The 24,495-nt window shown below is 43.7% G+C and overlaps 1 protein-coding gene across 10 annotated transcripts in view; it reads left to right on the plus strand.

The window, feature by feature from the left end:
* The first annotated feature begins 20,388 nt into the window (after positions 1-20,388).
* The window catches only part of mef2aa (myocyte enhancer factor 2aa), a 133,894-nt gene continuing 129,787 nt past the window's right edge, over positions 20,389-24,495 (plus strand). For all 10 annotated transcript variants that reach the window (XM_066684215.1, XM_066684217.1, XM_066684219.1 and 7 more), the window contains exon 1: positions 20,389-20,822. The gene's annotated coding sequence lies outside the window, so the exon portion shown is untranslated. The remainder of the gene's footprint in view (positions 20,823-24,495) is intronic.

Raw genomic sequence — 24,495 nt, forward strand, 5'->3', positions numbered from 1 at the left:
TCAGTATAGTAGCATATTATTTTGGGATCTGGAGAATTCCAACAAAACCACCCAGTCATTTTTACTCTGTGTCTGAAAATGTGGGATAAAACACGTTCTTCTAAATTTGTGCCTCATCTTACGTAGAGTGCAGATTTTAGAGTCGCCACGCCTTGTCTGAGTCTGTCCAATCACAGCGCTGGACCCGTTTATATGAGAGTGCAAAGGCGAGTTTAAACACAGCAAGACATACACAATGAGCACTGAGTAAAAACAGAGAAAACCAGAAGGAAGATGAAAGAGAATTGAGTGAAAACGGCTAAAAACCAGAGCTTCTGCTCCTCGTTCCTCACTGCTGTTGCCCTCGTGTCGGGGTGAACAGTGAGCGGCTCATTATCATTTAAAGGAAGAGGCCATTGTGATCAGGGCTGTGTCCCCTTTAAATCCTCTGTCTAAATGTGAATAGAAGAATATAAACGGATGATGGCAAAGTGTACTCCAAGTCACCAGCACTCTGATGAAATCAAGTGCTTTCATGCACGCGGTCACAGGCCGAAGCCCCTGACTGCGTGGGATGAGCACATTAATTGCAAGCCCATTGACCTTTATTTGTGATAGCCGACATATTCTTCATGCTTGCTTTTTAATAATCTGCCCATCCTTAATTGAGCAAGGTCTATGCAATCCATCACATTCTGCCAATAAATCCCCGCAACCTCCAGAGTAGTAATCACCACAGTTGCATTTTCATCAAAGAACAAGAGTGCTACTATACAGCTACAGCCCTATGAAAATGAAATCCAATTACTGCACACACTCAGGTCAGTGTCTGTGTGGAGGTTGGTGTTCTCCCTGTGTCTGTGTGGGTTTCCTCTGGGTGCTCATCAAAAACCATCACATTACAACATCCTGTGAAGTCTTGATCTTGGTCCTGATCTCAGCCCTTTCCCCACCTTTGTCATGTTCTGCCCCTGGGTGTGGTCACTCACCATGGTTACCAAATGTTTCCTGCTACTCCTCCTTGTTGTTTATTTAGTGCATACACCTTGATTTTCTTCAGTGTTTGCTTTGAATTGTGTGAGATTCTATAGAATAGTGTGAGAGAACTTTGTTATTCAGTTTAAGAATTTAAAGTCTAGCTTTTGATTTGAAGGTTATCATAGTCCTGTTTCTAGTTTTCCTAATCCAGTTTTTCATTTTATAGTCATGTTTCTTGTTTTCCTGGTACTGTTCCTGGTTTTCCTAATCATGCTTATCTTTTTTCTAGTCATGTTTCTGGTGTCTTAGTCTTTATTCTGTTTTTCTTGATCCTATTCTCTTATTCCTGTTTCTGGTTTTCCTAGTCCCTCCTCAGGTATTTCTATTCCTGCTTCTGGTTTTCCTAGTCCCTCCTCTGGTATTCCTAGTCCTGTTTCTGATTTTCCTAGTCCCACCTCTGGTATTCCTAGTCCTGTTTCTGGTTTTCCTAGTCCCACCTCTGGTATTCCTAGTCCTGTTTCTGGTTTTCCTAGTCCCTCCTCTGGTATTCCTAGTCCTGTTTCTGGTTTTCCTAGTCCCACCTCTGGTATTCTTAGTCCTGTTTCTGGTTTTCCTAGTCCCTCCTCTGGTATTCCTAGTCCTGTTTCTGGTTTTCCTAGTCCCACCTCTGATATTCTTAGTCCTGTTTCTGGTCTTCCTAGTCCGTCCTCTGGTATTCCTAGTCCTGTTTCTGGTTTTCCTAGTCCCGCCTCTGGTATTCCTAGTCCTGTTTCTGGTTTTCCTAGTCCCGCCTCTGGTATTCCTAGTCCTGTTTCTGGTTTTCCTAGTCCCGCCTCTGGTATTCCTAGTCCTGTTTCTGGTCTTCCTCCAGTTGTTTCTGTCCCTACATTGATACTGAATTTGATCGATGTTGCCCAGCAAACAGAGGTTAAGTCCATAAACATGAAGAGTTAAGAGTATGAGAGACTTCCACAAAATCATTTTTTCAAGTGATTTTGTGTGTTATCTCTGAATTTAAATGTGTACCTGATTATATTCTGAATTAATGAGATGGGAAGCTGTGATTCACTGCATATTTTAATTTACACAAGAGTCCTCATGCAGAGCAGGTGTGCATTTTGTTCATGCTTATTTTTGATAAACATAGCGTCCTCTGTATCTTCTGTATTATATTTCCTGGCAGACTTGATACTTTACTGGAATTAAATGTTCTGAAATAGAGGTTTTCATCTGATCATGTTCCATAGTAGGGTGTGGAAATTGTTCACAGATTTGAGTGTGAATGACTGGCTGAGTGTGCAATGTCCTACGATGGACTGGGGCTCTGTCCAGGGTGTGTCCTTTCCTTGCACACAGTGATTTTGTGTTGGCACTGGACCAACTGCAACCCTGATCAGAATGAAGTTGTTTCAGAAGGTGAATGAATGAATGAATTAATGAATGAACTGAAATTGAAATTCAAGATAACTCTACAGTAGAAGCAGTGAAAGTTCTGCATCTACGCCCTCGAACGTCTGGATTTAACTATAGGATCAGATTTCTCTGTTGTAGAGGGTCATATTTAGCTCTCTCAGACTTAGGACTCAATAAAGAGGAACTGTCTTGGTATATTTCTTGCCAATAACTCTGTTTTGCCCAAAATGTCAGATGGAATGGTTTGATTCTGTAGTCTCAGTGTGTGTAAAAGAGTATTAGAGTGTGACATTTAGGTCGACGCAGAACTGCATTCAGGCCAACTTCCATATCAATATTATAAATAGGTTATGGTACAGAACAGCTGAAATATCTTTATAAAGATCAGTCTACTCAAACAGCGCTGGTTCAGTGTTAAAGTTTTATAACGCGAGTTCCGTAACTCGATACAATTACTCTCATGTTTGCCATCCTCTGCCATTCCAATTTTTTGTTTATCAAGTGGGGTTCTGCTAATGCCGCCTGACGACAGCATGTCAGAGTGAATTATTCCACAGCCATTTTGCTTGATTAATGAAATAACTCATGAAATTAGGGACAAAATGAATAATGAGAAGAGGAGCTTCATTTCTGACCTTGCTCAATTTTTAATGAACTCGGTACAGTTAATGCAGAATGGCTGCCTCCTTTTTTATAAATGGTACCATACAGTAGCTTCGCCAAATGGTGAGATAATTAGAGAGCGCCTACCATTTTTGGAAGCTTCTCGAGGCAGGGTGAAAATACAGTAGAAGAATAGAGCATGCATTAGGAATAGAGCATAACATGGAAATGTTTCAAAGCCTGAGCACTAGGTATGTGTTGTTATCTCATGGGATTTCTCCTCATTACCGGCCTCGGGAGGTAGGGGGAGATTCTGATTGTTAACCACCGACAAACACAAAGAAAACACGAGATTGATGAGTTTTCTGTTTCCAAACAGAGTCAGGAGAACACAACAAATACTGGAGGAGTTTCAGACTGGTCAGTTCATTTGTGTTTCCTCTGACCAGACAACAAATAACCAGAAGTGAAACTATCCACCAGCTTTGTGTTTGCACTATCCAGCTCCATTTTAAATGATGCAGTAGCCTCAGGTGTTAGAAAGGGTCATTACTTTACCATTTAAAGGGACTCTAGGTAATATTTAAATCTTAAAATTACAGCTTCAAAATCATTATCATGTTAAACTGAACATAATAGTAATATGAAAAACAAGAGCCTCTGTATTTGTTACTCTGGGCTCAGCACTGCAGAAACGGCACTATGTAGCTTTTGGAGGAGGATAGAAAATTACACATGTGAGGTTTGCTATGAAGTAGAGGGCCACAACACATTGGAACTACAAAATAAGTACTAAGATAATACAACGGTAATCATAAGTTTTTAAAGGAGAAAAGACTGACTGATTTGATTTGTTGCTTGTGCAGCGTCTCGCATGTGATTCACAAGATGTACCTCTGAAAAATCTGTTTAAAGGGCCATATCACCCTTTAACTTCAGCTTACCTCTTTATCCCATCAAGAATTGAGACCCTTCACCCCTAGGCAAAACAGAGAGGAAGGGCAAAGTGGTAGAGTCCAGGAGTGAAATGGGACTCTCCCTAAGTCTTTGACCTGGTGGTCATGTGCAAACTTCATGGACTAGGGGCGTATTTTCTTGAACATGTGAGGGTGGTTCAGCAGGTAGGTGTCGCTGTCACAACACTCCAGGGTCCTGGGGTTATGTGTTTTAGCCCCCGCTCTGGGTGACTGTCTGTGAGGAGTGTGGTGTGTTCTCTCTGTGTCTGCGTGGGTTTCCTCCGGGTGACTGTCTGTGAGGAGTGTGGTGTGTTCTCTCTGTGTCTGCGTGGGTTTCCTCCGAGTGACTGTCTGTGAGGAGTGTGGTGTGTTCTCCCTGTGTCTGCGTGGGTTTCCTCTGGGTGGCTGTCTGTGAGGAGTGTGGTGTGTTCTCCCTGTGTCTGCGTGGGTTTCCTCTGGGTGACTGTCTGTGAGGAGTATGGTGTGTTCTCTATGTGTCGGCGTGGGTTTCCTCCGGGTGACTGTCTGTGAGGAGTGTGGTGTGTTCTCTATGTGTCTGCGTGGGTTTCCTCCGGGTGACTGTCTTTGAGGAGTGTGGTGTGTTCTCCCTGTGTCTGCGTGGGTTTCCTCCGGGTGACTGTCTGTGAGGAGTGTGGTGTGTTCTCTATGTGTCTGCGTGGGTTTCCTCCGGGTGACTGTCTGTGAGGAGTGTGGTGTGTTCTCCCCGTGTCTGCGTGGGTTTCCTCCGGGTGACTGTCTGTGAGGAGTGTGGTGTGTTCTCCCTGTGTCTGCGTGGGTTTCCTCCGGGTGACTGTCTGTGAGGAGTGTGGTGTGTTCTCCCTGTGTCTGCGTGGGTTTCCTCGGGGTGACTGTCTGTGAGGAGTGTGGTGTGTTCTCCCCGTGTCTGCGTGGGTTTCCTCCGGGTGACTGTCTGTGAGGAGTGTGGTGTGTTCTCTATGTGTCTGCGTGGGTTTCCTCCGGGTGACTGTCTTTGAGGAGTGTGGTGTGTTCTCTATGTGTCTGCGTGGGTTTCCTCCGGGTGACTGTCTGTGAGGAGTGTGGTGTGTTCTCCCCGTGTCTGCGTGGGTTTCCTCCGGGTGACTGTCTGTGAGGAGTGTGGTGTGTTCTCTATGTGTCTGCGTGGGTTTCCTCCGGGTGACTGTCTGTGAGGAGTGTGGTGTGTTCTCCCTGTGTCCGCGTGGGTTTCCTCCGGGTGACTGTCTGTGAGGAGTGTGGTGTGTTCTCTATGTGTCTGCGTGGGTTTCCTCCGGGTGACTGTCTTTGAGGAGTGTGGTGTGTTCTCTATGTGTCTGCGTGGGTTTCCTCGGGGTGACTGTCTGTGAGGAGTGTGGTGTGTTCTCCCTGTGTCTGCGTGGGTTTCCTCCGGGTGACTGTCTGTGAGGAGTGTGGTGTGTTCTCCCTGTGTCTGCGTGGGTTTCCTCCGGGTGACTGTCTGTGAGGAGTGTGGTGTGTTCTCTCTGTGTCTGCGTGTGCTCCGGTTTCCTCCCACTGTCCAAAAACATGTAGGTAGGTGTATTGGCTTCTCAAAAGTGTCCATAGGTGTGAGTGTGTGACCCTGCATGTTCCCAGGTAGGCTCCAGACCCACCATGACACTGAGTTGTATTCGCTGAAACAGACATTGAATAAATTACCTTGGATCCAGATTCCAGACCTGGATTTTGGCCATACTGACCAGCCATTATAAAGTCCTGGCCTGGAACCTGGATTAAAGATCTGGCTTCAAAGACCTTTGTTGCAGAGTAAAGGAATCTATGCTTAAATCCACACAGCCCACATTTCTCAGTTCTCAGAATAGAAGACAGGGGAGTTTATCACATCATTGTACAGTAACATGTGTTGGAGCACCTGAAGGAAACCCAGACAGACACAATGAGAACACACCACAGTCCTCACAGACAGGGACCCAGGTCCCTGGAGCCGAGTAACGGTGACAGTACTTGCTGCATCACAGCTGTAAATTTGCTCAGGGTATTTCTATTTACTTCTATTTTTAATTAAATATATAAATTTCCATCTCTTGAAAAGTTCTGATTTTGGAGATCATTGAGGTAATTGTAACCAGTGTGACTTAGAGCCAAACTTTATCAGTTCTGAGCCCTGTGTGTGTGTGTGTGTGTGTGTGTGTGTCTGTGTGACAGTTGTGTGGTGTGCTGTGGAAGGAGCTGGCATGGCACGCTCAGTGTTAATTACAGCCAGTAATGAGAGAGCTGAAGCAGACTGTGAGACACGGGGTATTTTTAGAGTCCCTACAAAGTTATCTAATACACAGCCAATGTCTGCACTAACACGGAGCGCCAGGCTTTAGCGTCAGAGCCAACTCTCTCTCCAGCTCACCTCCCCACCTTTAGGTTGTGTCTGTCGTGGTTAGCCCTGCCGTCCCAGGTGTGGTGAGCCATGCATTCCTCATGAATCGCTGATTGCTGACAACTTCCATGAACTGTCTGCTTTTCCGTGTCTGCTCTCACTTCATCTATCCTTGGTGTTTAGATGGGAGCATAGCGCAGAAACCTGATCATTTTCTTTGACCGAGGGAAACACACAAACAATCCCAGCTCAGCTTTAACATGACGTAGACCAAAATGTGTGAAGCTGCTACTGAAAATGATTCTGAGGTCCTGGGTCCAATCCTCACCTCAGTTCACTGTCTGTGAGGAGTGTGGTGTGTCCTCCTTGTGTCTGCGTGGGTTTCCTCCGGGTGACTGTTTGTGAGGAGTGTGGTGTGTTCTCTCTGTGTCTGCGTGGGTTTCCTCCGGGTGACTGTCTGTGAGGAGTGTGGTGTGTTCTCCCTGTGTCTGTGTGAGTTTCCTCCGGGTGACTGTCTGTGAGTAGTGTGGTGTGTTCTCTCTGTGTCCGTGTGGCTTTCCTCCGGGTGACTGTCTGTGAGGAGTGTGGTGTGTTCTCTCTGTGTCCGTGTGGGTTTCCTCCGGGTGACTGTCTGTGAGGAGTGTGGTGTGTTCTCTCTGTGTCCGTGTGGCTTTCCTCCGGGTGACTGTCTGTGAGGAGTGTGGTGTGTTCTCTCTGTGTCCGTGTGGGTTTCCTCCGGGTGACTGTCTGTGAGGAGTGTGGTGTGTTCTCCCTGTGTCTGTGTGGGTTTCCTCCGGGTGACTGTCTGTGAGTAGTGTGGTGTGTTCTCCCTGTGTCTGTATGGGTTTCCTCCGGGTGACTGTCTGTGAGGAGTGTGGTGTGTTCTCTCTGTGTCCGTGTGGGTTTCCTCCGGGTGACTGTCTGTGAGGAGTGTGGTGTGTTCTCCCTGTGTCCGTGTGGGTTTCCTCCGGGTGACTGTCTGTGAGGAGTGTGGTGTGTTCTCCCTGTGTCCGTGTGGCTTTCCTCCGGGTGACTGTCTGTGAGGAGTGTGGTGTGTTCTCTCTGTGTCCGTGTGGGTTTCCTCCGGGTGACTGTCTGTGAGGAGTGTGGTGTGTTATCCCTGTGTCCGTGTGGGTTTCCTCCGGGTGACTGTCTGTGAGGAGTGTGGTGTGTTATCCCTGTGTCTGCGTGGGTTTCCTCCGGGTGACTGTCTGTGAGGAGTGTGGTGTGTTCTCTCTGTGTCCGTGTGGGTTTCCTCCGGGTGACTGTCTGTGAGGAGTGTGGTGTGTTATCCCTGTGTCTGCGTGGGTTTCCTCCGGGTGACTGTCTGTGAGGAGTGTGGTGTGTTCTCTCTGTGTCCGTGTGGGTTTCCTCCGGGTGACTGTCTGTGAGGAGTGTGGTGTGTTATCCCTGTGTCTGCGTGGGTTTCCTCCGGGTGACTGTTTGTGAGGAGTGTGGTGTGTTCTCCCTGTGTCTGTGTGGGTTTCCTCTGGTTAATATTTGATCTGATTTGGGCCGTGTCCAGTGTGTGTTCCTGCATTGCACCTGGGGATTCTGTGTAGACTCCAGTCACACAGCGACCTTGATTTGGATGAAGCAGTTACAGAAGATTAATGAATAAATGAACTTGTGAAGTTTATACTGTCATTTCATTAAAAGATGCACAAAACCCAAAGACGTTAATGAGCCTGTTTCGGCGAATATAATTTCCGCTCAAATTGTTACTATGGTGATATCGCTGTTGGGGTCAGCCGTGGGCTGAAGGTTAGAGAAGTGGGCTTGGTGCTTGATGTCTAGAAGATGGGGGTGAAATTAAGGACCAGTGATTTCTCACCCCTCAACATTCACAGCCTTTTATTAATTTACTTCAATCATAAATATTATACAAGAGCTGAGGTGGCTGTGTGTGTGTGTGTTTGTGTGCGTGTGTTTGTGTGTGTGTGTATGTGTGTGTGTGTGTGTGTGTGTTCATTGTCACGGATGAGTTAAAATTCCATTGTCCTTCTGTCCATTTTTGATAAAGGTTGATTAATGGTAAATATACTTCTGTTTACATGAAAATATCCCCAGTTTCGGATGTAATCTCAAACTTTGGGACCCTGTTACGTCTGAACTGTGTTTCGATGGCGAAGTCTTCCACCGAAAGGAGACAGACACTGAGACAAACTGGGACCACGGCGGCCTACAAAAGACATTTTGGGCTTTTGGGGCTAGTTCCTCTAATTAGGAAAAAGATAATGATGCATGATGCAAGATGTGGCACTCAGAAGGGTGACCTTCAGTTTGGGCGTGACTGCTGGAGACTCTGTCACTCAAAAGTGGAGGAATAAAAGTGCCCTGCTCTTTTAGAGTTGGTACAGTGAAACCTCCCCTGACTTTCTGGAGTTTGTTGTGTGAGGGCCATTGTACAGTCCTTTTTTAATTGGTGGCGTAGTAACCCTGTAGTCTGGAGCTATTTGTGGTCTGGCACAGTGTTGAAAATGTCAGCTGTCTCCTATCAGAGCATATTCTATAAAACCTGTGCGGATTTCTGGATCCCGTTGACCCTTCAATACCAAATTGCTTGACGGTCAAAAAAATGGCTAGTCGTTTCTGGGAGGATGTCTGTTTCTCTGGAATTAAGCCCTAAAGCTGTGTACACGTTGCTTCAAAAGTGATGTAATTATTAACATACGCAGACGTTATGAGATGACAGATCAGTTCATCTAATTACATTAAAGGAACATATTCTCACCCTTTTCCACAAGTGACCACAGTTCTGGGTCTTAATGGAACATGTGTCCAGCTTTGGTCAAAATGCCACAAGGACCAAATTACACAACAGCGTAACAGTTTCTTCTCCGTTCTTGTTTTCTCCGTTTTTACCCAGTGCTCTTATCTCTCGGCTCTCGTTGTGTCTGTTTTGCTGCTTTTAGCCTCGTCTCTGCGCTCTCTCATTAACGCGAGTCCAGCGCTGTGATTGGACAGACTCAGACGAGAGGGTGGAGTAGTTCTCAGATCCCAAACTGGGACGTTTATTGTTGTTTTTATGTGTAGTTTAGTAGTGTTTAACGAGTTGTGTTTTGTATAAGGAGGAAGTGTTTTGTTTTATGTGTTTGACCACCGTCCCCTTACTGCCCCCCCCACCACAACAACCACCCCCATGTTTTGTGTTGGGTGAAGCTCAGGGCTGGAGTTATACTTCAGACTTTGTAAGGAATATTAAAATTGCCTGTTCACATGAAGAACATTCCCAATGAAGTGTTACATTTCCCCTCGCCTCCTTTAACACAGATGCTTTCTGTTAAACTCAGCAAAACAATTCGGGGCTATTTGGTTTAAGGGACTACTCTAAGCCGCCCCTGACCTGACCTGACCCCTGGCTCCTCGGCTATGCTCCTGTTAGTGCTGCCCTAATGCACTAATACTGGATCCAACATTTGTCCTATGATGTTTGACCCTTATCGGGTCAATTTCTCACTTATATTAATAATCATAACACAAAACAGAAATGCACCCAACACCCTTGGTGCATCTGAGTGACAGCTGCGGCTGGTCCAGACACTCTCCCCTGAGCCAAGCCCTGTCACACACACACACACACACACACACACACACACACGCATGCCCCGAGTGTGTGTGTGTGTGTCCATCTGGGATCCTACCCTTCAAACTGCTGTCGCCCAGCTCCCTCCCGGCAGAAAGACCCGGGGACAAGAGGAGCAGAGAGTGTGAAGGAAAGCCTCACAGGGGCGAGAAGGAAGCCGTCCAAAGCCAGCTGGTCTGGCTTTGAGGAACGTGAGAGGAAGAGTGAGGGGGAGAACGAGAGAGAGAGAGAGAGAGAGAGAGAGAGAGAGAGAGAGAGAGAGAGAGAGGAATGAAAGACGAGAGAGACAACTGTTAAGGTTAAAGGAAGAGTCCTTGAGGGCGAGGAAGAAGAGGCCCAGCTGAAGTAAAGACAGAGGCTTTTGGAGGAGGCCTTCACAGCAGGTTCTGTGAGCGCATCAGTAGCTGAGTCCACACAGGTGAGACGTGGGAGGGTTTGGGGGGATGTTGGGGTGCGGGGGATGTTGACCTGTGGTGTGAATGATCCTTATCGTCCGTCAAAATATGTGTGCTCTCAGAACAAAACCTTGCGTCTCCATTGGTTTCTTCCTGAAATGTCCATTCATTATAAATGCTGCAGAATTACTGCATTAACTTCAAATCAGTTGGGAATGACTTTTCTGTGTGTTTAGATGTTTTTAATGAATACATTTTAAGTTGCAGTGAAGAATTGTGAAGAAATGCATTGACATTTACATGCACTCTTGTTATACATCAGTATAGGATTTTGGCAGTTAACTGGTTAATGAAATCCCACCGACTGTAGACGCTTAGGTCTTAGACTGGATAAACATTATCAGATTTCAGGAAATGAAGGAATATCACAAACAGACCTGGAATTTAGCTGTTACTGATTTTGTCCATTGCTTGGACAATGTTTCTTTAACTTCTTTCACAAACAAAAGTGATTTCTAGTTCATTAGCGTAAATATAATAGTGTTTAATATATTTACATTCCTCCATAGTCTTTTATATATTACATTGGAGATACGAGGATTGTGCAGACGTACAGTGAAACATCCTCCGCTTTTAACCAGTGAACACACACTAGTGATTGAGGCCAGTGAACACACACACACACACCTGGAGCGGTGGGTAGCCACCTCGGCCCTCGAGGAGCAGTTGAGGGTTAGGTGCTGTCCCTTAATCCCCCCCTCACCCTCATCTTTTCTGCCAGTTCCAGGAGTCAAACAGGATCCTCCATATGTTCATTTAGTGTGTGCACACATTACCGGCCCTGACTGGACACAGGTAAGTCCTCCGACTGTGCTGCTGATCTTCTAACAAATGAAAACACACCTTTTTCATAGATAGACCCAAGGGTTTCTGAAGGTATCAGGGCTGATAAATATTAGAGTCATTACCTGCAGCTCATCCCCACTAGTCCCATGACAAATACCACTATTCACAACTTCACCGCGCTGTATGACCCTGATGACAGTCTGAGTTTACAATAATCAGGTAATGACAGTGTAACCACACACAGAAAGCTTTTGTGGACCTCAAACATTCAGCCAGAGCCAGCAGCTGAAAGGAAGCAGAGCGAGGGCACACAGAAATATGCCCCGTGGGGCCAATGCTAAGCTCAGGAGCACAGGTGGCTGGGTTCTAGGGCTTTAGAAGGGACCGTAAAAGACTCTGGTGCCAATGAGTGTTGGTTGAGTTGGACCTATATGTCGCCAGCCCTTGACAACGTTAGATTTACAAACAGCGCCAGCTACAGGACGACTGAAGCAGGGAAGCTACGCCATGTCAGAAGGAACGGTGCAGTGATTTTAAAGTCGCTGCAACTTCACTTCTATCATAGATCAGTGAGACAGCGAGTGGCTTTTCACTCCCTCTGAGTTGTTGCACTAGCTTTCATTAAGTTGAATGTCGCTCGGTGTAAATAGAGTTTAGAGCAGTGTGAAGTAACTTCATGAAATCACTGTGACTGCGGTCTAAAGCTGACCTTCAGTGTCCCTTAAGAATACATAGCTCTGCACTAGAAGAGTTTAGAAAACAAAATCTTAGCAAAAATATCTACTTGTTTTTTCTTGTTTAAACACTTCTGTAAATCATTATTCATTTTAGTGATTAACATTGTTTAGAAATATTTATTTCCGCTTACATCTTTATTATTGTATCAAAGGAAAAACCTGAGAATATTCTTTAAAGAAGTATAAAACAGAAATGGAACCTGCTCACTCACACACACGTGGAAATTCTACACATTCACTCCCTCACACACACACACACCTGTGGACAGTTTCACACAGTCACACATACACACACACACACACACACACACACACACCTGTGGACAGTTTCACACACTCACATACACACACAGTCACACACACACACACACACACACCTATGGACAGTCTCATACACTCACATACACACACACCTATGGACAGTTTCACACACTCACGTACACACACACACACACACACACACACACACAGTCACTCACACAGTCACACACAGACACACCTGTGGACAGTTTCACACACTCACATACACACTTGTGGACAACTTCACACACTCACACAGTCTCACACATACACACACACACACACCTATAGACAGTTTCACACACTCACGTACACACACAGTCACACACACACACACACACACACTCACCCAGTCACTCACACAGTCACACACAGACACACACACGTGAACAGTTTCACACACTCAGCCAGTCACTCACTCACACACACACACCTGTGGACAGTTACACACACACACATCCAGTCATTCACACACACACACACACACACCTGTGGGCAGTTTTACACAGCCACTCCCTCTAAAAATGTTTGTGTTTGTACTGTGATAAGAAGCCTGAACACTCTGAGGAACCACTCTCCTCACAGACAGTAATATCGCTGTAGCACAGCTCTAGGGTCCTGGGTGTTCAAGTCACTGTCTGTGAGGAGTGTGATGTGTTCTCTCTGTGTCTGTGTGGGTTACCTCCAGGTGGTCAGGTTTCCACAGGTGTGAGTGGGTAAAGGACTGGTACTTTGTTGTATGGTGTTTTTTCTTCTACTGAACATTCAAACTTGTGTCAACTCAAATAAATATTCCAATCAATGTTTAAATGTTCAGTAACTAATGATTTACGGAAGCTGAACAAACAAGAAAAAACTAGCGGAAATCAATGCGTTGTGCAATCCTTCAGCAAAACTTACTACAGTGTGAGCAGTTTTTAGTGCACTCCGATGTTTAATCATGGAAGCACAAGTTTACATAAAAAAGAACATAGAATAATAGAAATTTCAAAGCATAGGACTTTTTCTATTAAACTAATTTAATGTGCTGTGGCTCCAAAACATCTAATTTTACTGGCAATGCTTTTTATTGAAATTGCACAAACTGTATGCACAGTAGAATATGTCTGACATCACTCTAAAGCAGTAGATATGCTTTTTATTAACTTTAAACTTTAAACACGCTAGGTGCAGCAGGTGGTGTCGCAGTCACACAGCTCCAGGGACCTAGAAGTTGTGGGTTTGAGTCCCGCTCCGGGTGACTGTCTGTGAGGAGTGTGGTGTGTTCTCTCTGTGTCTGCGTGGGTTTCCTCCGGGTGACTGTCTGTGAGGAGTGTGGTGTGTTCTCCCTGTGTCTGCGTGGGTTTCCTCCGGGTGACTGTCTGTGAGGAGTGTGGTGTGTTCTCTCTGTGTCTGCGTGGGTTTCCTCCGGGTGACTGTCTGTGAGGAGTGTGGTGTGTTCTCCCTGTGTCTGCGTGGGTTTCCTCCGGGTGACTGTCTGTGAGGAGTGTGGTGTGTTCTCTCTGTGTCTGCGTAGGTTTCCTCCGGGTGACTGTCTGTGAGGAGTGTGGTGTGTTCTCCCTGTGTCTGCGTGGGTTTCCTCCGGGTGACTGTCTGTGAGGAGTGTGATGTGTTCTCCCTGTGTCTGCGTAGGTTTCCTCCGGGTGACTGTCTGTGAGGAGTGTGGTGTGTTCTCCCTGTGTCTGCGTGGGTTTCCTCCGGGTGACTGTCTGTGAGGAGTGTGGTGTGTTCTTTCTGTGTCTGCATGGGTTTCCTCCAGGTGCTCTGGTTTCCTCCCACAGCCCAAAAACACACGTTGGTAGGTGGATTGGAGACTCAAAAGTGTCCGTAGGTGTGTGTCAGTGAGTGTGTGTGTGTGTGTTGCCCTGTGAAGGACTGGTGCCCCCTCCAGGGTGTGTTCCCACTTTGCGCCCAATGATTCCAGGTAGGCTCTGGACCCACCGCGACCCTGAACTGGATAAGGGTTACAGACAATGATTGAATGAACTTACTCAGTGAATTCAGTCACATCAGTCTGTACAACCACTTAGGCGCTAAGTGAAAATATGAAGTACTCAGGATGTATATTATATTCCTTTTTGGGTTTCAAAGTTTAGTGTGGGCAGAAGACGTAGCTGATAAAGCTTCATAAGCTTTCAGGAATGCAGTGGACCAGTTCCAGTACATGCAGCCAGGCACGCAATGAGCCGTCATATTATCAGCTAATAATCATTATTTTAAGGTAAATACACACAAGGGCAAAGTCAAATCTGCAGAGAAAAGTCAAATCAGCTATAACTTATGACACAACAATCATTTGCTCCATATTCAATGAGAGAAATATTTGAATGGGAGAGAGTAAATATCACTTATTATTTTTTCATGTATTTGTTTAATAGATCACTTAAGGCCAATTCAACTTTATTGTCATTGAACAAATACAGGGTTGTGCAGTATGACGAAACACTCTTCAGGCTACATCTCCAGTGCAGTGAAATAGACAAAAGCAACAAGACTAAGGCTAAGACTAACATTACGTACATAAACGCTAAAGGGGGAATACAGAGTGCACATGCAAAGTCACCAGCCAGAGGTAGGAATAAAGTGAAAATGCAAACTATAGATTAGAAAGATAGATATGTAGCTGATATGTAGTGACAACAGCTTAGGTGTTTGTGTGCATTAATTAGAAGTATATAACATGTACAGGTACCCAGGTCAGGTGTGCAGATAAACAGGGTGAGTCAGAGGTCATTTCTTTGATATGCTACATGACCACCTTCCCATTGGAAAAACCTACACTTGATCCAATATGGCGGCTTTCAAGGTGGCGGCCCTGTTCCAGACACGACCTAAAAGATAGGCCCCTCAGCCATTACTTGCTGAGGTATTCTGATAAAAGGGTGTCATGTGACATATGTCTCACCCTGTAGTGTGTGAGCAATGTAAACACAGTGTCTCAGAGTTATATTTATAAAGTGTACAGTACAGGTCAAAGGTTTGAGTGCAGGTTTGCAGGAATATACAATATAGAGTGAGGTATAGAGTGTTCCAGTTAAAATGCAGTGTGTGTACAGCCCCGTGGGCTCAGTGTGTGTATATGCTGAGTAACTGGGAGGAGCACTAGTCCATATTTTGTGTTCACATTCTAGATGGGGCTGCTGGTGTGACCAGTTTAACAGCTTATGGATCAAAACTGTTCTTTAATCCAGTACCAATTCCAGTGCCAGTCCCAGGTTTAATAAAATGTAAATGAAACTTCTGGGATTAATATTTATTAATAAACAATAAAAGAACAATGTAATGTTCCACATTAAATTGGAAGAAAATCACTTTTTCATCTTCATGTCAAATAAGACAATGCTCTACGAAGCTTCTAATAAAAGCGTACTGAAAATCACCTCAAATTAAAGTAATCCACAGAGGCCAAATAAACTAGTCTTGGTCATTCTCCACCTCATCAGAGTCTTACAGTAAGAGCATGCATCAGGCAAAATTCCCTGATTTATGATCAGTATTTTCCTGGGTGGGACTGAATATTACACAAAGTGACCAAAACTCTGTTCACCTGACACTGCAAACGATGATGTACAATCAGCAGCCCAACATCAGATGTTGTGTTAGTCATATTCATTTTCTAAGAATTATTGTTGTTCCTCAGGCTTTAAAAGGTAAAGATCATGATGTGGACACACCTACAGTCATGTGCAAAAGCTTGGACACCACTTCTCAAACTACGTGTGTTGTCGACTTTCTTAAGGTGAAAGAATGGTAATGCGTTCTCTACAAACGGGTAACTGGGAAGTTTCTTTTAAAGTCCCCCTCTGGTCATCTATTACACTCCTAAAAACGAATTGCTATTCTTCAGAATTACAGATGTAGAAGTTACTTCCAAGAAAAGAAATCATCATCATCACTCCCCCCCCCCATTCTTTATAAGTGTCTTAGCTGTAACTTCCTTGGGTGGGAGGCAGGAAACCTCTGACTTTCAGTTTTTGAGGATCTTTGGAAAGCTGTAGTTTCAAAGTGTTTAAAGTACTAGCATAAACGACACTAAACACACATGCTAACGTGGCTAACCGCCGCTACATACACATGTTAACAAGCTAACACACTTGATTTTCACTGAAGGGGCTTTGAAATGTCGTGCTCATTAAATACATTTATGTGCAGTACTTTGTACAGTTCTAGTTAAAAGACGTTCATTTTTCTAGGGGAAAATAATGAGCACATCCACTTCTGAGGAAAACACATCCCTGTACATTTTAGTGATCTGATTGTATTTTATATTTATATGATAGTTTTTGTCAGTGCTCAGTAAAATAATGCATCATGGATATTTTTATAAAACATAAACATAATTCATGAACATTACACAAAGCAATAGGAACTTTTGTTTATGTCAGAGGTTATTAATAATCTGCTCTTATAATTTTCCTCTTTGCATTCTTTCATGAAAGTAAACTTTTCAATCATTTTGGTTTCATTTAATCTCTCTGAAAATTTTCGTTTCCTAGGAAGATCTGCTAGCATTCAATGCTTGGTTTGGATTTAGATCTTTCATATTCAAACCCTGAACCAAAAATATAACAATGTCACTGATTGTGAGGTGTTTGCGCTCTCCCTGTGTCTATGTAGAAACTGTCCACAGGTGTGAATGTGTGAGTGAGTGACTGGGTGAATGTGTGAAACTGTCCACAGGTATGAGTGTGTGAGTGACTGGGTGAATGTGTGAAACTGTCCGCAGGTATGAGTGTGTGAGTGACTGGGTGAATGTGTAAAACTGTCCACAGGTGTGTGTGTGTGAGTGACTGGGTGAATGTGTGAAACTGTCCACAGGTGTGAGTGTGTGAGTGACTGGGTGAATGTGTGAAACTGTCCACAGGTGTGAGTGAATGGGTGAGTGTGTGAAACTGTCCACAGGTGTGAGTGAATGGGTGAGTGTGTGAAACTGTCCACAGGTGTGAGTGAATGGGTGAGTGTGTGAAACTGTCCACAGGTGTGAGTGTGTGAGTGACTGGGTGAATGTGTGAAACTGTCCACAGGTGTGAGTGAATGGGTGAGTGTGTGAAACTGTCCACAGGTGTGAGTGAATGGGTGAGTGTGTGAAACTGTCCACAGGTATGAGTGTGTGGGTGACTGGGTGAATGTGTGAAACTGTCCACAGGTATGAGTGAATGGGTGAGTGTGTGAGTAAATGACTGGGTGAGTGTGTGAGTGACTGGGTGAATGTGTGAAACTGTCCGCGGGTATGAGTGTGTGAGTGAGTGACTGGGTAAGTGTGTGAAATGGTCCACAGGTATGAGTGAATGGGTGAGTGTGTGAGTGAATGACTGGGTAAGTGTGTGAAACTGTCCACAGGTGTGAGTGACTGGGTGAGTTTGTGAAATGGTCCACTGGTGTGAGTGAGTGAGCGACTGGCTGAATTTGTGAAACGGTCCACAGGTGTGGGTGAGTGAGTGAGTGACTGGGTGAGTGTGTGTGTGTGACTGAGTGAATGCGTGAAATTGTCTACAGGTGTGATTGAGTGAATGTGTGAGTGACTGGGTGACCCTCATGTTGTGGATGAAGAATTGGCAGAAGATGAAGTAATGAACAGATAATTTGTCCAAAATGTTCTTATGTTCTAAAGAAAAACTTTGCATGGAATAAAATGTGCATCACTGTTTTATCTTCAGACAGAGAGAGAGAGAGAGAGAGACAGACAGACAGACAGACAGACATAGTTTGTGAACTTATTTTCACTTCATGTGTAGTTATCCCCGCAGTGAGAGAGAAAGTGTGACACTGCTCCTTTAAATCCCGGTAAAAACAACTCGTGTTGTGAAGCGCCACACCTCTCCCTCAGATCCTGCACATACACGTGATTCGGCCACATGCGCCGCAGACGTAGACAAAGCTCCTGTCTCTGATTGGTCGCTATCAAACCGCCTACGAATCCCATTGGCCGAGAGCCGCGTCTCTCTAACGGAGCCGCACCTATTGTTGCTGTTGTTTTACAGGAATGACGTCAATCGTATCTAAGGCCGCGCTGCCTACAACTCCTATAAACATTGAAGTAACAGAGTTCACGGCAAAACAACTCTCTCCTTTCCCCAGCACACAGTTCTCTGTCTTATACAGAGAGGTTTAGGGCTACTCTATGACTTCAGCACTTTCTTTGTTTTATGTGGATTTCAGAAACCCATCTGTTTAACCTTCTTTCTTCTACTTTGGGCCATTTAGACTGTCTCTGTTAAACAGCTGATGTCATGAGTTAGCTATGGACCTGTTTCCTGTCCTTCCCTCTCCAGCAACTTCTGCACATCAGACACAGGCCTACCGTCTCCCTGTTCACACTAAACTGAGTTAAACCAGTTTAAAGAAGTGAAATATATATATATATATATATATATATATATATATTGACATGAACTGAACAACCAGTTCCACAAAATGGAGGTGTTTAACACAAAGCAGGATTATTAGCTCAGTTTAGCCAGATAACTTACACCCAAAGATGTCTAACTGATAAAGAGCTGAGGGACATTCACATTGGAAAATACTCATGCTTTGGGCTTAAGCTATCTGGCTATCTGAGAAATTATGTGGGGTTTCCACAAAGCAGGATTTCTCAGTGAGCCAGATTTTGAAGACTGTTCAAAAGAATCTCCCCCGTGTCGGTTCCTACTGCAAAAAACTGAATTTGGACTCAAGATATCTGGCTAAACTGAGAAGCCCTGCTTTGTGGAATCCCTTCCTTGAACACCCAGATGTGCAGAGTGGTCTCTGAGGGAGGATACGAGGGGAAGAAAAACAAGGACACTAATCCACTTTGAAAAAAAAACCAAACTCCCCTCCGTTTCCATCCTTTCTGATTTAAGTTGTTATGTAAATTTTAATGAGAGTGAACATCTAATGTCTGTAGATTTAAGCTACTTTATTATATAAATAGAAATGAGCATATTCTTTTATGTGGATATAAGGTGAGTGGTGGTGTTAAAGTGAACCCTGATTTAATGAAATGTCTCTGCATTTAGTACTATTAAAATATGTTGCATAAATTAAGCAATATAATGTCATTTACAGTTTTGGCACCCATGGCCACATCACGTGATTTGTTTATTTTCTAGATGGAAATTGAAGTAAACATCCTCTGAGAACACAGTTCTGCACATTTTAAGAGAAAATATCAGATAAGATATCCATGTACAATGATATTGAGAATTAATATTTAGTTACATTTTCTTTGCTGGGTTCGTATTCATGGAAGAATTAAAATAACGAAAATAAATAAATAAATTTAAATGAATAAATAACTATATAAATAAATACATAAATAAAAAATCCAAATAAATTCTGTTTGGAGTTTGGTGTGTTCTCCCTGTGTCTGTGTGGGTTTCCTCCCACGGTCCAAAAACACACGTTGGTACGTGGATTGTCTACTAAAAAGTGTCCATAGGTGTGAGTCCGTGTCGCCCTGTGAAGGACTGGCGCCCCCTCCAGGGTATGTTCCAGCCTTGTGCCCAGTGATTCCGGGTAGACTGGGATAACTGGATAAGCAGTCATGGACAATGAATGAATGTGCAAAATGTATGACTCTATTTATATTAGCCCTCCCCAATTTCTCACCAACTCAAACACAGTTTTAGAAGACATTTACCCTTTTCACATTTGAGCCTTTCTAAATTCATTCTGGGTTCAGTTCTGGACACCTTGGATAGTTTTTATATCAGCTACTTGAAACATTATCTAAAACATTTAAAAATGGCTGCCCCACTCCCACTGGACACCACTCAAAATAAATAAATAAAATAAAATAAAAACATATAACACGCTGTACCCACGCCTGTGCTGGTTCAGACACGAATGTTCACACTTACTGTTTATGAAGAGACAGTTGAGGAGGCTAAAGCAGCTAAATGTTGAACTGCCTTTGCACAACTGAACTGTTAAAATCTTCTGTGTTGGGCACATTTCCTGGAGGCGGGTCCTTGCATGTGTTGCTTTGCGCAAAGTTGCTAATATTCACAGAGTGTGAAATCAAATTTTAAACTATAAAAACCTGGAGTGTCCCTCCTTATTAACGACAACAACGAAGAGAACGGACCGAATCACGACAGGAACACAACGGCAATCACTGAGAGATTTTTAATGCTTGATTTTTGAGGTTTTAAATATGATTATGATTTTAGGAAAACGATGGCAACTTCATTAATAAAGCATAATTTGATTAGACACTGATTGTTGATTGTTTTTGCAAGTCATTTGTGAAAAAACAAACAAACAAATTTTTTAAAACTGACCATGTTCAAATACAAACGACACTAGGTGCTTATACATCAGTGTAGAAAGGTGCAGGACGTATAATTTGAAGCAGGTGAATTCAAATTTGAGCAAAGGACTGTAGCAGCAAACCCTTCTCTCTCACAATGTGTTTACAGTTCGAGCGTTGCCCGTAAGTTTCCATATTTGTTGTTAATTGAGACGGGAGTAGGAGGAGGAACGAGGGAGAGAGGAGGAGGAGACTGGGTGACAGTGTCTGCTGTTCGTCAGAGTCGGGGAGGAGCTTCCCTTTGACAAGAGACTGCTTCTTCTGAGTTTGTCAGCTCCCGAAAATAGAAGCCCGTGTGCCAATGTGACTGAAAATACTCCGATGTCACCACAGCGCGTCCACAGCTCTCATTGATACACAGCGAGGCTCTATATACAGCGCGAGAGAGAGAGAGAGAGGAGGAGAAAAAGGTGAGTATCAAAAATAGCAGCGATATACAGAACAGAAAAGAGAGCGAGGGAGGGAGAGAGCGCAAGAGGGAGTCGTGGAGTGGGTTTCAGGAGCGTGCACGGTCCTCAGAGTAGGGCACTTTTGGGTTTGGAGCATGTGTCCGTCTGTAATTCTCGGAGAGACTTCACTACGCGTTGACTAACTTTCATTCCTGTCGCCGCCGTTGCTCTACGTACGCAGCGAATATATGTTGTGGTCTCCCAGTGGTCGACGCTAAACCTGCTCGCCCTGCGCCTGTTCTTCAGCAGCGTACAGTCGTCTTTCTGCTGACGGAGTTTGTTTTGGGCTTGTTTACCTGCGTCACAAGGGGACAGACGCCTCGGTCAGACAAATAACGAGATAGCGTTAGAGAAAGTCCAGTCTCCGTGCTGCTGAAGTGTTACAGAGTTAACGTTGTTGCCCGCCTGACTCTCCTTCAGTAACTGGGACAAGTGCAGACTCCAGGGGAGGAGAAGTGGAAGTTGACAGTGCTTGACTGGAAGAAATATATTGTGAGATATATTCATGTAAATATATTGTACAGCTGCTTTATTTATAAATCTAACAACTCATAGCACAGGAAAGGGCAGGTAACACTGACTTCTGCCTCTGTTTTTAGGTTTTAGCTTTTATATTGTTTCATTAGATTGTTTTTCATATTCTTCATAGGTTTAGACTTGCTCTGTTTAAATTAAAGTACACTTTGAAAAGCTTTAGGCTTCAGGGTTAATGCTATTTAAAATATCATCGCTGTCCAATGAAAAAAAAAAAAAGGCTGTAAAAATTTATAGAAAAAAAATCTTATTTTTCAGTGGAACTCAATGTAAAATATTTAATGTTTATTTATTTTTTATAATACATAAATAATTGTGGAGCATTTCTATTGGTCCTTGATGCTGAAATTTTCAAAGTGTTCGAAGAATGTCATAAACAAACAAACAAATAAATAAATAAATAAATAAAATTAAACCAAAATGGAGATGTTTTCCTTTGACAGTGACAATAGGCATTTAATCGGGCAGTAAACGTTTGGCTCGGAAAAACATAAATATTCAAATAATAATATTATTAATATATTGAGCCACGATTTTGCGCCCATCAGTGCGACAGCTCAACGATTTCTGAAGTTCCCTTCACCGCAGCCCAGAGTTACTGCTAGTTATTCTCCAATATTTATTTGCTGATAAATTCTTCGGTAAAATACTCTTGGGAATGCACTTTATCCAGTCATTCAGAAATCTAGAACCAAACCTAGGTTCTTCTAAACAGCTCCAAAGATATTCGCTACAGTTTTGGAACGACAAAATTGTTGCGTGTTATTAGCGAACAAATAAAAAAAAAACGTATCTCTAAAATAGTAACTGTACAGCAGAAGGGAGAAAAACAAACAAACAAACAAACATTCTTAATATTCAGTGGAGTCCAATGTAAGAAACAATATTTTGGAGCGTTTCTATTGGTCCGTTCATCATGAAATGTTCAAAGGACTGCTGCTGCATTCAAACGTAGTACTAAACTAAACATCCGCAAAAATGATACATCGAGATACATCGTTTTTCTTTGGAAATTGTTAATATCTTTGGGGAATGTTTCCCTGTATTGATTCTAATGTTATGTTCTGCATGTACTATTTATTAGAGTGGATATAAAAGGCTTTAACCGATCTGTGTGGCCTAAACCCAGCGTAATAAATTCAGCAGTGCTTGGCATGTGTGCGCAGGTCCAGACCGAGCTGCTCAGTGTTTGTGTGCTCCGGCACATAGTGTCACATCATTGTCCATCTGGCACACTTCGGTGAAACCCTCCGTTCTCTGTGCGCTCACAAACAATTGTGTTGTCACTAGAGAGCAGTGCTAATTGATGCCATCAATTACAGCATGATATCACGTTAATTTCTGATTTGATTTAATGCCGTTCATAACGAGGGACTGTCTTAAGCACGAGCTGAAGGGCCTCCTCGTACCGAGCCGAGTGATCCTGGCACATCCGCACCGTCTGAGTCCGTCACCACAACAGACGTATTACGTTTAATTCGTTTCAAAGCCATGGGGATAGAGTAAGTGTTATTATTAGTGACTAACTTGTGTGAGAGGAAGAATACAGAGGTCTGGTTTGGAGTGACGGCCCTGAGTAGCCGCCTGCTGTAAGCTGGGAAAGAAAGTCGTGTTCATGGTCTTTTATATGACTGTAGGAAACTCGGTGACCTTTGCACTGTCAAATATGAGTGGAAAGCAGTGGTTCTTATAAAATGATGACTGCTGCTAGGAACAGACAGTTCTGAGTCCAGTAAAATCAGGAGTGTTGAAATAACTCATTCTGGACTCTCCAGGAATGAAGACGGTGTTGCTCGAGTGCAGAGGTGATATCTCTACACAGTTATAAATACTCACAGTTATTCACATTTCTAACAGCGTGGATATTGCACTATGACTATTGAGTTGAACGTGCTGTGGTGGATCTTTGGGATTATATTGTTGCGGTAAAAAGAAAAAAGACACGTGTGAATGTTTTAGAGAAGATTGGATGAGCCTCAAATCTCATATTTAATGACCTTATATAAAGTTATTAATCTGGAGAATTAGGAGGTTTTTCAGACAGTGACATGGTGCTTAAAGACTTCTGAGAAAATAAAGACTTTGCCACTAGAACTGTGTGTAGTTTAAAAGTTTAAAGAAACAAGCAAAAAAGCAGGTACCTTCGCAGTTCGGTACGTCCCGTCTGAGATGTGCTTAATCACCCACAGGTAATTGTACTCATTGTAAGTGATTACGTCTCGAAGAGTGCACCCGCCACTCCGAAATAGCATATAATTTAACTTTGAAGGGTGTATCCACTTCACATTAGGACCTTCTCCAAGCCGTGACAGAGCGACCTCTACTTTGACCTTGTTAAAATTGAAAGTTTATGTCAGTTCTGAATAAGAACCTCGCAGTCTGTAAAATCTATGTGTTTTGCAGGGTTTTGTTTAGTCAGGCTAAATGAATTTTCTCCGGGCTTATTCAGCTATGGAAGAGAACAGACTCCTCCTGACTAAGCCTGTAATTACATGAAGCAGGCAATCAGGTCATGGTACACAGTCATGAAAATGACCTTAGGAGCCGCGTTTGCCCGTCGCACTGACAGCCTCTCTTCAGAGAGGGATCGTGTCCTCGTCCGGCTGCGGAAGCACCGGACGCGCGACTTCTCGGCTTCTCAGAAAGATGAGACAATAGATTGCTGCAGCTTCTTTGTTTTATAAGTGTGATCTGAACTGAATGCCGGATAATAGCTTCCGAGCATGCGCGCTTGCTGCAAATTAGAGCTGGAGTGGATGAACTGGAGCGGCGCCCGAGTCATGACACACTAAAGTAAACAAGCAGGAAGAACCTTATCAGGCAGAAATCAAACATCATAATTTCATAACTGGGATATTTGATGTAATCCGCAAAGGGCGCAGTTCCTCTGTTATGAAACAGAACCGATTCATAAATAATAAGATATTGTTTTGATGTCATTTTAATTATTACAAATGTTTTGGTAATTGGATGTTATTTTAATTATTAATCCTGAAAGTGTTTGGTTTCATTTGTCGGCGCTGAATCCTTTTTCATTCTCATGTCGCTGTAAAGAAGAAGCTTTTATTTCTTCGTACGTCTTCTGGAGCTCAGAGCAGAT

The sequence above is a fragment of the Hoplias malabaricus genome, chromosome 11, assembly GCF_029633855.1.
Source record: "Hoplias malabaricus isolate fHopMal1 chromosome 11, fHopMal1.hap1, whole genome shotgun sequence".
Classification (NCBI taxonomy): domain Eukaryota; kingdom Metazoa; phylum Chordata; class Actinopteri; order Characiformes; family Erythrinidae; genus Hoplias; species Hoplias malabaricus.